Source organism: Passer domesticus, chromosome 4, assembly GCF_036417665.1.
Source record: "Passer domesticus isolate bPasDom1 chromosome 4, bPasDom1.hap1, whole genome shotgun sequence".
Taxonomy (NCBI): domain Eukaryota; kingdom Metazoa; phylum Chordata; class Aves; order Passeriformes; family Passeridae; genus Passer; species Passer domesticus.
Window position 1 is genome coordinate 42,184,473 of NC_087477.1, and position 13,542 is coordinate 42,198,014.

General features: G+C 38.0%; 1 long non-coding RNA gene across 2 annotated transcripts; it reads right to left on the minus strand.

Moving 5' to 3' along the window:
* LOC135299072 (uncharacterized) lies at window positions 1-10,213 on the minus strand. 2 transcript variants are annotated; one of them, XR_010361104.1, is made up of 4 exons: window positions 10,064-10,213; window positions 3,671-3,769; window positions 3,014-3,103; window positions 1-1,664 (listed from the first exon to the last, which is right to left on the minus strand). It is a non-coding gene; the product is annotated as an uncharacterized LOC135299072 (long non-coding RNA). The 2 variants fall into 2 exon arrangements; XR_010361103.1 differs by lacking the exon at window positions 3,671-3,769.
* Window positions 10,214-13,542: the final 3,329 nt, after the last annotated feature.

Genomic DNA, 13,542 nt, shown 5'->3' on the forward strand with positions numbered 1-13,542 from the left:
TGAATGTAATCTACAATAATTTTACATATTGTTGCAAAAATAATTTGTTAACAAGGCCATTCCCCTGAATGAGCAGTGATTGAACTGAGGATGTTACTGCTGCTCATTCTTACTGTATGGTGTGGATCATAGCAAGACAGGAGAGGATTTGAAGCAGCAGATCCTTTGAAACATCCTGGTACCTCCACTGGCTATCTTGAGTTTGCAGTGTCTGAGCTTCAGCCTTCCTTTATTTCTTTGTACAAGTCAGAGACACTAACCCACAGGTCTGGAAACAGTGCATGGTTCTTGGAGAGTGTAAGAGAAGGTCCTGAGCTTGGGTGGGGTGTGTCGGTCCTCTTGGGGGCCCCAGCTGACACAGCAGCTAGGTATGCCAATGTTGGTGTGTGTGTGAGGTGGCAAGACAACAGCTTGGGGAAGGATACAGATGAGATGTTCCAGCACATTTCAAACTGGTGGTGGAGCTGGCAGATGTTTGTCATCTTTTGCCATGAAATGTCAGAGCCAGAACCCCTCTCCTCAGCTCTTGGCATAGACAGTGGTGTAGCAATGCCCAGGCTCCTTCTAGAGCACTCCAACCAGTTATGAATAATTAACATCAGATCAGGAGGGGACCTGAAGTTTGTTCTCAGACACCAAATTTTCAGAAAATTGGAGTGGAAAAAATTGGCTATAAATCTGAAACATGGATGAAGCCCTTAATAAATCATGTTTCAGTTCTAAGTCACAAAGTTGAAGAATTTATTATTCTGCCCCAAACACCATTTTCTGCTGACATTAAAAAAATTATGACTTCTGCAACAGAGTCAGGGGAAGCTGGTGGGCACAGTTCATTGCTTCTTTCATGTGTACTGCTAGTGTATGTAAGCACTCAGCCAGGGCTGTGCATGCTCTTCACATCCACACAGATCCCATGAAACACAGAAGAATTGAGAGCAAAGAGTTCACAGAAGGGAAAAAAAAAAGCCAGTGAATCCATTATAGCTAAGAGTACAGTAAAAATCAATTAGCAGAAGTTGTTCCTTTGTAAACCCTCAGAATAATGATGACTTCCACATTTTTGAGAGTTTTATTGCTAACTTTTCATTTGTAAGTGTACTTACTCTTACTGGTTGCAAGAACCACTCTTCAGTTAATTTTTAGTTGGCTGAAAAGAAATGGTAATATTTGACAGTAAATAACAAGATATTTGAAGTAACAGATAAGGGAGACAATGAACTGATCCAAGGAGGTATTGCTTCTCTTGAGGCATTGTTATCATCTTTAGAGCAGCAGCACTCAGCCGTGAATGTTCTTAGAATTAGTTGTTCTTTTTCTGATAAAGCTGTGCTTACTGAAATTTTTCATTTTTTTCCACTGTAAGTGGGTCCTGTGATAATAAGGATGGTGGTTTCATGCTGCACTAGCATGCACTGTTTTGCCTGGTGAGGATTTGACCTTAAATCATTTCACACAGTGCAGTTGGAGAAGCAGGAGAAGGAAATGTCTATAAATGTGATTCTGACTTTTACATCTCTCTTTTTAGAGTTATCTCTACAGAAGCTAAGTATTATGATTCACTGTGCCAGACAGGGTTTGTTGCTTCATAGCTGCAGGATTGGTAGGGGAGTTTCACCCTATGGTTCATTAACAGAAGTGATTTAAGGTTGAGATTTGTAGGAAATCTGTTGAGAGCAAATAGGAAAATATGTGCACACACAGAAACAACAATCTTAAACATTGTCTGCCTCCTTGATCTTTATGAAAATTGCCAATCTGGGTATGTGACAAAAACGGGAAGTAGATGTCACTTGGATTAGTTATTTTCACAGTTTGTAGTGAATATATGTTTGCAAGGTACTTGCCAACGGAGATAACGGTTTATCTCTGACAGTTCTGAAGAATTCCTAAAAGGTACTCTGAGTAGCAAATAAAAGCTATTTATTAGAAAAAGTTGGTTGTACTTTGGGTTTTAATCTTTCCTGTGATAGAAATTCAAATATCTGTGCTATATTTTATTTTAAACTGCCAATTTACACTGATAAATTCTTATGCATTACATTTCTCCCTCTGTCTCAGAGGAAGCCTTTTTATGCTGCTACATCTTATTCTCATTTAGAAGTGTGATATTTTGAAAATCTCATTTTAGAAGGTCAATGTGGGAACTGGAATAGCACAGACAGATACATTTTTCTCATATTTTACTGGACACAGAAATACTTTCAAGGACAGACCTTGTTCAGCTGCAAGGTCCTTCATTCAATATATGAAAATGGACTCCCTCATCCAAGGCATCTATCACTTTTCATTTCCCCACCGTCTTCACCTGCCACCCACCCCTGGCAGAGATGGACCACATACCTCCACACCTTCTTACATGTTTGCTGTTGTTTTTTGGTTTTGGTTATTTGGGCGTTTTGGTTTTGGGGAGCACAGGGGTGTGAAGTAATGAAGGGAAAAAACTTTAGCTTGCTTGGGTTCTTTTCCCCCTTCCTTTAAATGGTAACTACATTCCAATTTGGTTGTTACAAAAATTTGTTTTAAACTGACCCACATTCAATGTCATGGATAGTGCAATGAATACCTTTTAGAAATCACACCATGAAACAAAGTGGACAGCAAGGACTCCACCTAGAGGAAAACTTCTAGGAGTCCCTGCAGCAGCTTCCCAAGGGATATTGGATATGAGATGTAGCCTTGGAAGAAAACCTCCATGCTCTTGAAAAAGTTAAGGTCTTCTAGAAAGCTGAGCAGGTGCTACACACTGCATGCTGCTACATTGCCTACAGTGCACTCACAAGGAATGACAGCAGAATCTCAGCCAGTGTGAGCAAGGAGTCTGTGTCTGTGGAAAATATTTATCAGTGAAAGGGTTAATAATGTGCACTGAATTTGAAAAGAACAAATATAACACATCACAGAGGATTGTGATGTTTTGATGTAGAATTTGACTATTGAATTCAAAAAGCTATGCAATAAGAAATGCTTATATTATTTAGCAAAATTGTTCTTGGGTAATTGAACAGCAACTCACCTCACAGCAAGAGGTTTCATTTGTGAAGTCTCACAAAGACCAACATACAAAAGATGCAATCAAGAAACACAATGCACTGTAAGCTGAAGCCTAAGTATGAAAGAGAAAAAAGGTGTTATTTCTGATTATATAGAAAATATATTCCCTATTAACAGCCTAAAACCTCTTTCAAATGAAGGATTAGGTTATTCAGTCACATGCAAGAATAAATCACCAGCAGACATTTTCTGAGTTAACTGTGAAGCAGGCAAAATAAAATTTCTTTTAATACTAAGATAGACTAGAACACTATCCATAATCTAAAACAAATAGATTATTGATACAGTCCTTTGCCTTCAGAAACCAGTATTAACATCAGGCAAGACATGAGCACATTTGCCCTCATGCAAGTGTCTGTACCCAGAGCAGTGGTGGCAGACCCAAGGACAGAAATTGGTTAATTGCAATTGAATTGCTTCTCAGCCTCCAATCTTTGGATCCAAGTCTGGAAAGAGCCTTATTAATGCTGTGATAAGTACAGAGCAGCCAATGTTCATGCACCTTGAATACCGCACAAGTAAATTGGAGCATAGTAGTAAGGGAAATTCATATATATTGACAAAGGAGCACACGCCTGTCACACTGAGTCTGAAGACTTCTGACAGACCTACCAATTACCTGGAGTGTGGGAGTGTATGAATGCATGTTCCTAAATGCAATGACTGTTTTCAGTGAGGTCCAGCATCTGTTTTCCATGTCAAGATGTTCACCAATTTTCTGCCATAAAAGGTATGAAGCATTGATTTAGAGATGATCCTTTGATGTAAATCCACTGTGCAAAGTCAAGAAGTTGTGGCTGATGCCAACAGGAATTGGGACCTTTGATGGATGACTGGATCAGCAGTACCCAAGGCTAGCTCATAGCCTGAGAAATGCAACCAATTGCTCCTGTCTGAGTTATGGCTCTTAGGGGTTTTGTGAACTAAAGAGCTGTAAAGTAGGTGTAACCATATAAATAATGGTGGTTCTAATAAAAGTGATTATTATAGGCTTTTATTGTTTTATTATAGACCTTGTTGTTTTATTTCTTTGGAGAGAAGTAAAGGAAAGCATTTTTTAGAGAAATAATAAACTGGAAAGAGAGGGATGAGCAGGTTCAGCAGATGCAGGGTAAGAGAAGGACATAAGCAGGGTTTATATGTTGGTGGTAAATGTTCTGTGGAAAGGATTAAACCACCCAGACTGAGTTAAAGCTGGATTCTTGACACTGAAGAAAGAACATGCATGTGTGTGTGTACAGAAGAGGATTTCATCCACAGAGATAAAATCTAATGCAGTGGATGAAAGAAAGACAGTGAAAGGGTTTGAAGAGGGGTTTGAGATTTTAAAGACAGCCAAAAAGTTATTTAGTTTGGTTTAGCAAATAGATTTAAACAAGGACAATTTAAAATAAATCCTTATTTGAAAAAAAAAACCCAAAAAAGCTATTTTTTTTCAGAATACTCTCATTGTTCTTTGGTTGGAGCCAAAGTTATTGAATGATATTTGGTGATGAGAAACTCTCCTGGTACTTTTCCTGATAAATTCCAAACTAAGGAAAGCCTTTGAAAGTTTATCATCCTAGTTGTGTTATATGTTTTAATTTTGATATGTTCAAAGACATTCTAATAAGATAGAGAACTGGCTGGTGGTAGCTAACTACATAATAAATTTATTTGACAATGTTAATTAACAACAATGTTAATACATAATTATTTTTTTAAATTATTATGTATAACAAAATTTCAATGTAAATTGCCTTATTTGGCCTACTAAATTATACATTAAAGTTGAATGTTAAAAAACTTTGAAGATATTTTTACATTTATTTTCCTGTCTACTAAAGTATAGGCTTAAGCATATTTTTCAATTTATTTTCCTGATGATAAGAGTCCAAATTAAATGCTAGAACTGTAGACAATTGCATGCATGCCCATGATAAATTAGGTTCATTCTGAATTACCAGTTATTTCCTCCATGCAGCTTTTCCAGTTCATGTTCCCCTATTTAGCCAGTTGTAGGCAAGATTATAATTTATGCTTTGCCCTTTATTTTTAATTTTAATTTATGATGTCGTAATCAATTAGTGTAAGTCAAAATGTCCATCCAATAGATGTCAAAATGTCCATCCAATATATATCAAAATAAGGACAGAAAAGTGTAAAGCACACAGAAGTGACACAGGACTGATGGTTTTTGTGTGAGTCCTCTTTAATACTGCTACGCTTTCCTAAACTTGATTCTTGCAGTGAAGGAGGGTTTGCTCTACGCTGGAGGAGAGAACAGTGCTTGGAGTTACCAGCTGTGCTGGGTGTTTGTTTCTGCTGTTTGCTAGGACAGGCAAGGACCACTGGAACACATCACTGGGCTAAAGCCTTCTATTCCCTTTCCCAGGGTAGGTGGGATGGTGCACACCATGCAGCAGGGAGTTTCTCTCTCCAGGATGACCTGTTTTAGTCCTGAGTGATGACATTATCAACCATTCACTTAAAAAAAAACCAAAACAAGCCATAACGAAAAAAATTCCTAAATACGGTATCTTCTTCCCACTTCTGTCTTTGGCTTTGTTGCAAGACTGAAAACTTGACCTTAATTTGACACTAAACCTCCTATATGAAAGCACGACCACAGAGAGAAGTTGGATGAAAAGCAGCAGCCCAAATATGCTTTAACAACTAAACTCATGTATGTGAAAACTCTGCAACATTTCAAACTGCGCAAAACCTTTGGAGTGGATACCACATCTGCAGAGCTGCTTCTGTGTTCATTAGAAAGATGGCCTCATACCTAAAAAGAATGACTGGCACTAAACCTGGGTGTTTGTAATAATTTTAATAAAGCAGGTGTTTTAATTTTAATGTTGTACTGAAGGATTTATGAGTTTCTTGCCATTCAGTTGCTGGACTTTATCCTTTGAATAAATTGCTTTTTGTTCTTTCCCGTGGTGCTTGATTTCCAGCAGTGGCATTTAGCTTTGTGTTTAAACCTCTCCTTTTCCCATCTGTTACTTTCTATAACGTTAGTTTAATTTTCAATTTGGCATTTTTAGTCTAGGCTAAGGCTGCTCTGAATTTCAAATAAATTAACGAAAGCCAACACAAAACAGTTCTTCAGAACCTGAGTTACATATCTGGATAAATGTTTATATCTTTGATTAAGTGTTGTTTCTGCAATATATGATTTGTTTCTGCTTAGTTATTACTCAGAAAATTTGTTTTATGCTGACCTTGGACCCTATGAATGGAACAAATTATTTAAACAGAAAATACTCAAAATGTATCCAATTTGAAGGAGATACCGTGCTGACCTTTAATTCTGCTCGTAGCAGAGAATTGATTAGTTTCCAAATTAGTATAATTTCATGCTTATGAATTTAAAAAAATATTTCCTGCTGATTCATTTCTTTTTATATAACATTTTCCATTTCACTGTTTACATACTTCTCCATGGAAGGTGAAGAAATTTATTTGGCAGCATTATAACTCTGGCTTCTCTGAAAAGAAAGTGCAGTCTTGAGGAATGTAACAGTACAGTTATCTTGAAATACAGTGGAATCTGTGACTTAGCTTTAATAAACAGTGGCAATTCAGGTTTAATTTTAATTATTAGCAGACAAGTGAAAGCCTTGAATTTTCTTTCAGCAAAACGAATTATTTACTTTCTGCAAAACCAATGATTAAAGCATCCCTTCAGCATCTGCTTTTGAGCTGTTTTACTGGATGTGAGAAGAACTTAAATTTTGCATGGCTTATGTGTGGCTTACCCAATATATAAATAATGAGGTATGAAATAATGAGATTCTGCTGCACGCAAAAGAAATGCAGTGTCTTGTGAAGCAGAAAATAAAGTGTAGAAAATTCTGTGCTGGTTGAAGAACTGTGAGCATTTCTTTCCAGATGTTTTGTTTTAGGTTCCTTAGGCAAGACACTGGGACAAGGATACATAAGAACTTATAGAAAGTGATGTCAAAGTAGTAAAACACTAAAGTGGAGGAATCTTAGGAGAGGGTGAATTTTTGTGAGTAGATATCAGCACAAGAATTGATTTCTAGCCTACACCACAACTTTGCAGTCTCACGGGCATGCACATCTTGCTACCATGCAACCAGAACCACTTGTCTTTCCAGGCTGGGTGGCATGGGGTACCCAGCCCTAAGAAATTTCAGCAATTTCAGCTTTCATTCATGACTCTCTCCCAAGTGTAAGCCTGGCAGTCTCAAGACCTGTCATGTGAAAAAAGAGCAAAAATGTGGAGAAGGATGACAAGTGACTATGTAAAGTTTCATTCTAAAGCTAAACAGGGCATACTACCTTTGCATATAAAAAGCAATAAAGGCCAGAAATAAAAAAGTTAATAATAGCATTATTTTGGGCTTGATCAGACAAGAAAAAAACCTGCAGGTGGGTTATAGTGGGTACTAACTGTCTGGATATCATGTATTTTGTAAGTTCAGGTGGTAATCCTAATTAAGTACACATTTTCTCACCTAAATGCCTAATGGTTTTAATGTCTCAGTGACTACAGTACTATTGTTTTCTCTTCGTAATAAAACCTTATGCATCATTTATGGAAGAAAATAAAACAATTAATTGCATGATTATATGGCTTTTATCACTACACAACTTGTATCAGATATGCTGAAAACTCATTAATAGAGTGGAACAAAGTTTTTCTTTGAATTTTTTTTAGTCAGACTGATAAGTGTGTAATTACTGGGGATAAACAAAGATGAAATTTGAAGCACCTTGAAATGAGTGGGCTCTGAAAGACATTTTTGCAACTGTCAGAAACACAACAAAGGTGAAGACAATAAGAATAAATTTTCTCTTCTGCTTCCTTTCAAGCCCAGTCTTGAGTGCAGCTTAGCTGAATTTAGGAATTTGATACAGGAAGTGTGTTAAATTTTAAAATAATTTAATTATCATTTAAGAGTAAAGTGGGTTTTATTTGTACAGTGGTACACAGAAATCCACAAGCATTTAGAAATAAAAATAAGATCGTGTCAGACTGAAATATGTGGGAAATTCCTTTGTGATACTGTCAAAACTTTAAGCAATGCAGCACAGATTTTCTGCACTAGTTTGTGTCTCTATGGTGTAATCCCTTTTTCCTGTGGTGCTGTAATTCTGCATAAGAAACAACTGATAAAAATGACAGTTTCAAATCTAGGTTGCTTTTTTACTATTTTGCTTGTGAAGTTGTAAATACTCAAGATAAGTGGACCAAGTGCTAATCTACAGCATCCGTAGGTGGGGAACTGCCTTGGTTATGTTTGATTTGACAATTTAGTACTACTTTTGAAACTTTCACATCGTGTATTTTCCTTTGCTGAGTCACAGTGAGCTAAATTCATTATTCATTTATCAATTAGAGAGGCTTGAAGATACTTTTCTTGCAAGGATTATAAAAAAAAGGAATGTATACTTTCTACAATTAGAGTTACCCATTGTATTTGCTCATGAAAATTGGAGTTTAATGTTCAGCAGAAAATATTGAGTGGTTGGAAACAAAGTGTGAAGCAGTCACATTTAATCTTTATGAAGTGGACATATTCCCATTAAATCAGTCAGAATCTCTTCTTTTTCCTGTGCACAAATAAAATAACTGAACAAAACTGTTTATAATTTGTTCCCATCCTGTAGCAATTCCTTTAAACCTGGAGTAGTTTTTCACTTAGTCCAACTTTATGGAAAAATAACATTTATAATTAAAAATGTTGCTATTGGGTGAAACATACAGTGGTTGGGTTGATGTTATAAGAAAAAAGGGAAGTTTCATTCTCTTTTCTTGAAGGCTAAAAACCCCAGACCCTATCTCAGACTTTGCTGCTACAGTTCAGAGAACTCTGCTGAGCCAAAATCCGTGGCTGTAATTTAGTTTCAAGCTTATGATCTATAAAAATGAATTTGAATAATTTCCTCTGAAATACAGTTGTTCAGAACATGCCAAATATTGAGTTGTGTTTATCAGTTGTGCTCTGTATCTAGGTTACTGTTCCCATGAAGCAGGCAAAGCATAATTAAATTCCCACAGCACAGAAATATTTGGTACTCTGACAAGTCTCCCTTACAGTGTTGTTGTGTGGGTTAAGTGTTGATGAGTTTACCTTCTCTTGTACCTCATCAACAACTCTTATCAGGCTCCTGAGAAATAATATAACTAATCTGAAAGGAGAAGAATATCCGCTAATTACATTGTTACTGCGTTATTGAATTATTTCAATATTAGGTGTATTTTTAACATTTCTCCAAATAGAATAATTTGTATTTTAGTAGTAAAGGAGAGAGGGCTACCACTAGAGGCCTGACTGTGCTAGGCACAGAACAAAACCTAAAGAAAATAGGACTTTAAAAAGTGACTTATGCTTGAAATCTATAACAGCTGACAATGCATGATGTGCTTGAGGGAGATAGAGGGTGGAAAAAAGAGGGAAATTATATAAGTAAAAATGTTATCAGATAAGCCATCCTGACAGCCACCAGCATCCTTGTAGCATAACTGTGGCTAATTGCTTTGTTAGCTTCTAGACAAAGAAAAATTTTAAGTAGGGAGTTAAAAGGGGAAGAAAGGCATAGCTGTGTCTGTGGCCTTCCTAAAGTGAGAAGCGGCATGGTGAAAGGCATGAAAATGCTTTTATAGAAGTGTAACAGGAGATCTTGGAGATGGGATCGTGCCAGGGGCTGCTCAGAGGTAGCAGTCAGCAGGCCAGCACAAAATGAGGAGCGTGAGGTTGGATGGGAATGAGATCAGAAAGGTTTTGTGAGCGTAAAAGACATTGTATTACAAGATTCTATAAGATTATACTATATATTATTAGAAGAAAGACATTATATTTGAAGTAACACAAGGGAGACATTTGGACACAGTGTTAAAGGGCGGGAATGAGACACCAGGAAACTGCACATAAGGTCTTGTCCTCTCCTCTCCTGGTGAGCTGCGCTGTGCTGGACTGAGAGGGTGACAGTCACAGGACTTGTGGAAAACAGGAAAAGCAGTGTGCTTAGCAGCTCCCTTCTGTTGGCTGCACCTTACCGGGTCTGGAGAACCCATTTTAGAAGACCTCTAAACAGTGTTAGAGGTTTAGAAGACCTTTAAACCGCTTGCTGGTGAGGCAAGACATCTCCAGCTTCAGGTGCACGAGCTTTCCTAGAGACGGAGCTCTCCTTCAGGAGCCACTTTGGCTCCATTACCAGGGGCCTGTGCTCCCTGCTGGAAGATCCCCTGGCCGTGCACAGCTGTACACCTGGACAGACAGACGGCTGCACGCCCGGAGCTCTACCCGCTGCTCTCGGAAGGCTGTCTGTCTGTCTGTCTGTCTGCGTGGAAAGGCTGACAGAAAGCAGCTGAGGCCTGTGCTGCTGGAGGAGGCCTGAGCGCCGGAGCGAAGGGCTGAGCCACGGCTTACCTTGCCCTGCTGGGATTTACAGGCCAGGCACGGTGCCCAGCTCCCCACAGACACAGCTCCATCTTAAGCCCTCGAAATGTGAGGGTTTTAGCTGCACAGTCATGCTGTGAGCAAGATGGTGGCTGTGCTATTAACTCCCTGTTAGGCCTAGCCCCGGGTGCTCTCTTTGCCCTTAGCTGTGTGGCAGCGCTTTACAAAACTCCTCTTCTCCCAAAAGCATATGCTTTCTGCCCATTTCCAGCCCTGTCCTTTGTAAATGGTTGCTGGCAGGAAATGCTTTCCAGCGTTGCACAAATGGCTGTGTGTAAGCCATTTATCCTCATTTTACACTGCCACTCTCCCCTGCAGCTCTGCCTGCTGCGTGCGGTCAGAGGGTTACAGCAGGGATGGCAAGCATGGCAAGGCTGGAAATGAGCTTTGGAAGAACAGACACTTGCTAATTTTTTCTTCCTTTTCATTACAATAATAGGCTTTCTTTTCAAGGTGCACACTAGAGGTTGTTTTTTCTTTTTTTCTTACTGTGTTTTTAGGCGATGGGATGGATTTCCTGACCCACTAAGTTATTTTCCTTTTTTTCAAAAGAACCAGTTTTCCTTCCTTTCAGGAAGATCAGGTGGAAGAACAAGTGGAAGATAATTGAACTTCCTTGATGAAGACACAACTCGGATTTTAAAACAAATTATGTAAGATTATTATTAATAAATAAAAGTATTATACAAATATGAAAGATGCAATAAAATATGCTCAAACTATTATACAAATATGCATTCTAATTTTTTCAATTACAGAAATATGGAAATCTTAAAAATGAAATCTTACAAATGAACACAGCATGTTTATGTGACTTTCTCACAATACCAATTCATATATGGCTTATTACGCTGCAATTCCTTATGTATGCTTAGTCTCCCTATTTAATAAATATAACATTAGCTGTTCTTCTTCAGAGGCAACTATCTTTCACAAGCAGGACAATTATCTTTGCTTTTAGTAATTTTATCAGAAAGACAAAATTTGCATGCTAATATAATTCTTTTGATCTTCAATTATTTGTATTTTTGCAGTTAAAAAATTAAACAGCAATGTCCTCAAAGCAGCTGATAATTGTTCAGTACAAAATATTGGAGATAATTTTTCTTGGAGCTTGAGGGGGTGTAATAATAAAAGGAAATAATTTTTCTTGGAGCTTGAGGGGGTGTAATAATAAAAGGAAATTTTTTATAAACTCTCCCATCACTATTCATGTCCTGATCCCAAATCAATAGGCTGCTCATCCTCTTTCTAATAATGATGTAAGAATTATTTTTACTGTTGTTATTAACATTGCTACTACTATTATTATGGATCTAGAAGATGAATCAGATGGACACAAGAAAGAAAATGTCTATTTAAATGCCAGTACTGTCCATGATATGGTCTCATATGCCCAGTGCTGCTACAATATGTAAAACCTTGTAACACTGCCCTTTAGTAATTTAATATTTCTTCCTTGTCTAGAAAGTACTTAGGAGCTTTTCTTCTTTCTTTAGTGGATTAAGAAGACACCTTAAAGCTTTAGCATCTGTCCTCAATTTTCAGAGCAGTTCTAGATTGAAATAATTTCTCAAATGCACCCTCCATGATTTCCTAGAGCGGAAGCCTTGGTTATTAAAGAGCATTAAAGACACTTACTGATGTAACTGGGAAGAAGGCAGACCCATTAATGTGCTAACTTATCTTCTCCTTACCATCAAGTCTCAGCAATTGTGACCTTACAGCTTCACCCTGTCGCCTGTTGCACTGAATTTGGTGAGAACCACAGAAATTCACTTATCCTTGACGGTCTGGCCATCGCCTTTATTGTAACTACAGACAGATTTAATCACAAGCTATGTGTTTTTGCACACATGGCCATGTGCCTTGAGGTGTCTGGGTCTTTCTGTGTGCTGTAGCCTGTAACACCCACCCACTGGCACAAGCAGACATAGGGAGCACAGCTGGCACAGAGCAGAGCTGGGGCAGATGGATGCCTGGCAGTCAAGGCTTACAGAAGACAGACTCTCAGCTTGCTCCTGCAATCTGACTGCCCCAATGAGTTCAGGAAACCTCTCCTATTCTGCAAATTCAAATTCTATTATCCTGTATTTCCTAAAGCTCACAGGGATTTCACTGTCTCAGACTCTGCACAGCTCAGCCCTGAAAATGTGACAATTGAACACATTTTTCAAACTTTAGTGTGCCAGATTTTTGGTAATGCTAGAACTGAATTAGAGGTCTTTATGTCTCTTGGTAAGGCCCACAAGAAAGTGTGATTCTAATGCTGGGGAAAAGTTTTAGTAGAAGAGACTATTCATAAAGAATTTTTACAGAGTATAAATTCAGTATTTTTACAGCTATGGTATATTTATGGAACACTATGACAGTAGTTCTGCAGTCAGGGGTCCTTTTAAAATTATTTACTGTATTCCCACTGTTGCTGTCACTGCTCAGATAAACAACTCTTCATCTTTTGACTTTAGTCCTTGGATTACTTATTTATCATTTCTGCAAGCATCAAAAAAAAAAAGCACACTCCCTTTCTGAAATATGATTAATTAATTGATTGCTCAGGAATTGTTTCTATCAGCCACTGAAGTTCTTCCAGAAACTACTACTAAATTTCTTATTTCATTTTTTTCAGCTTTTTATCCCTAGAGGTACCTGAAATGAATGAAAAATAGGTGTAGATTCTAGGAACAGACCTACACACTTTTTGCTGAGATGACCCAAGGATTACACTAAAGTAATAAAGACAAAAAAGTGAAAATGAACAGAAAATTTGCAAGTTGGTTAAAATTTCCATCAGAGAGCCAACGCGGTATTTAATTGGGCCCAGATCAGTAAACAACACATAGCTTGTAAGCAAAGTGTGTTTGCAATTGAGAGCAGAGCCCCTCATTCTTCACCCTGCTCAGCTCGCTTGCCAAAGCAGTGGGGCTGTCAGAACGCTTTGACTCAAGTGGCTTGATGTGATTTGCACATCTCGGCAGTATCTACAAGGCACCTTCTGGCAGCAGGATGAGCAGACCTCTCCAAAAGAGAAAACTGCTGACACAAGAGAGATGAGCTGAAGGGTTGCACACGATCC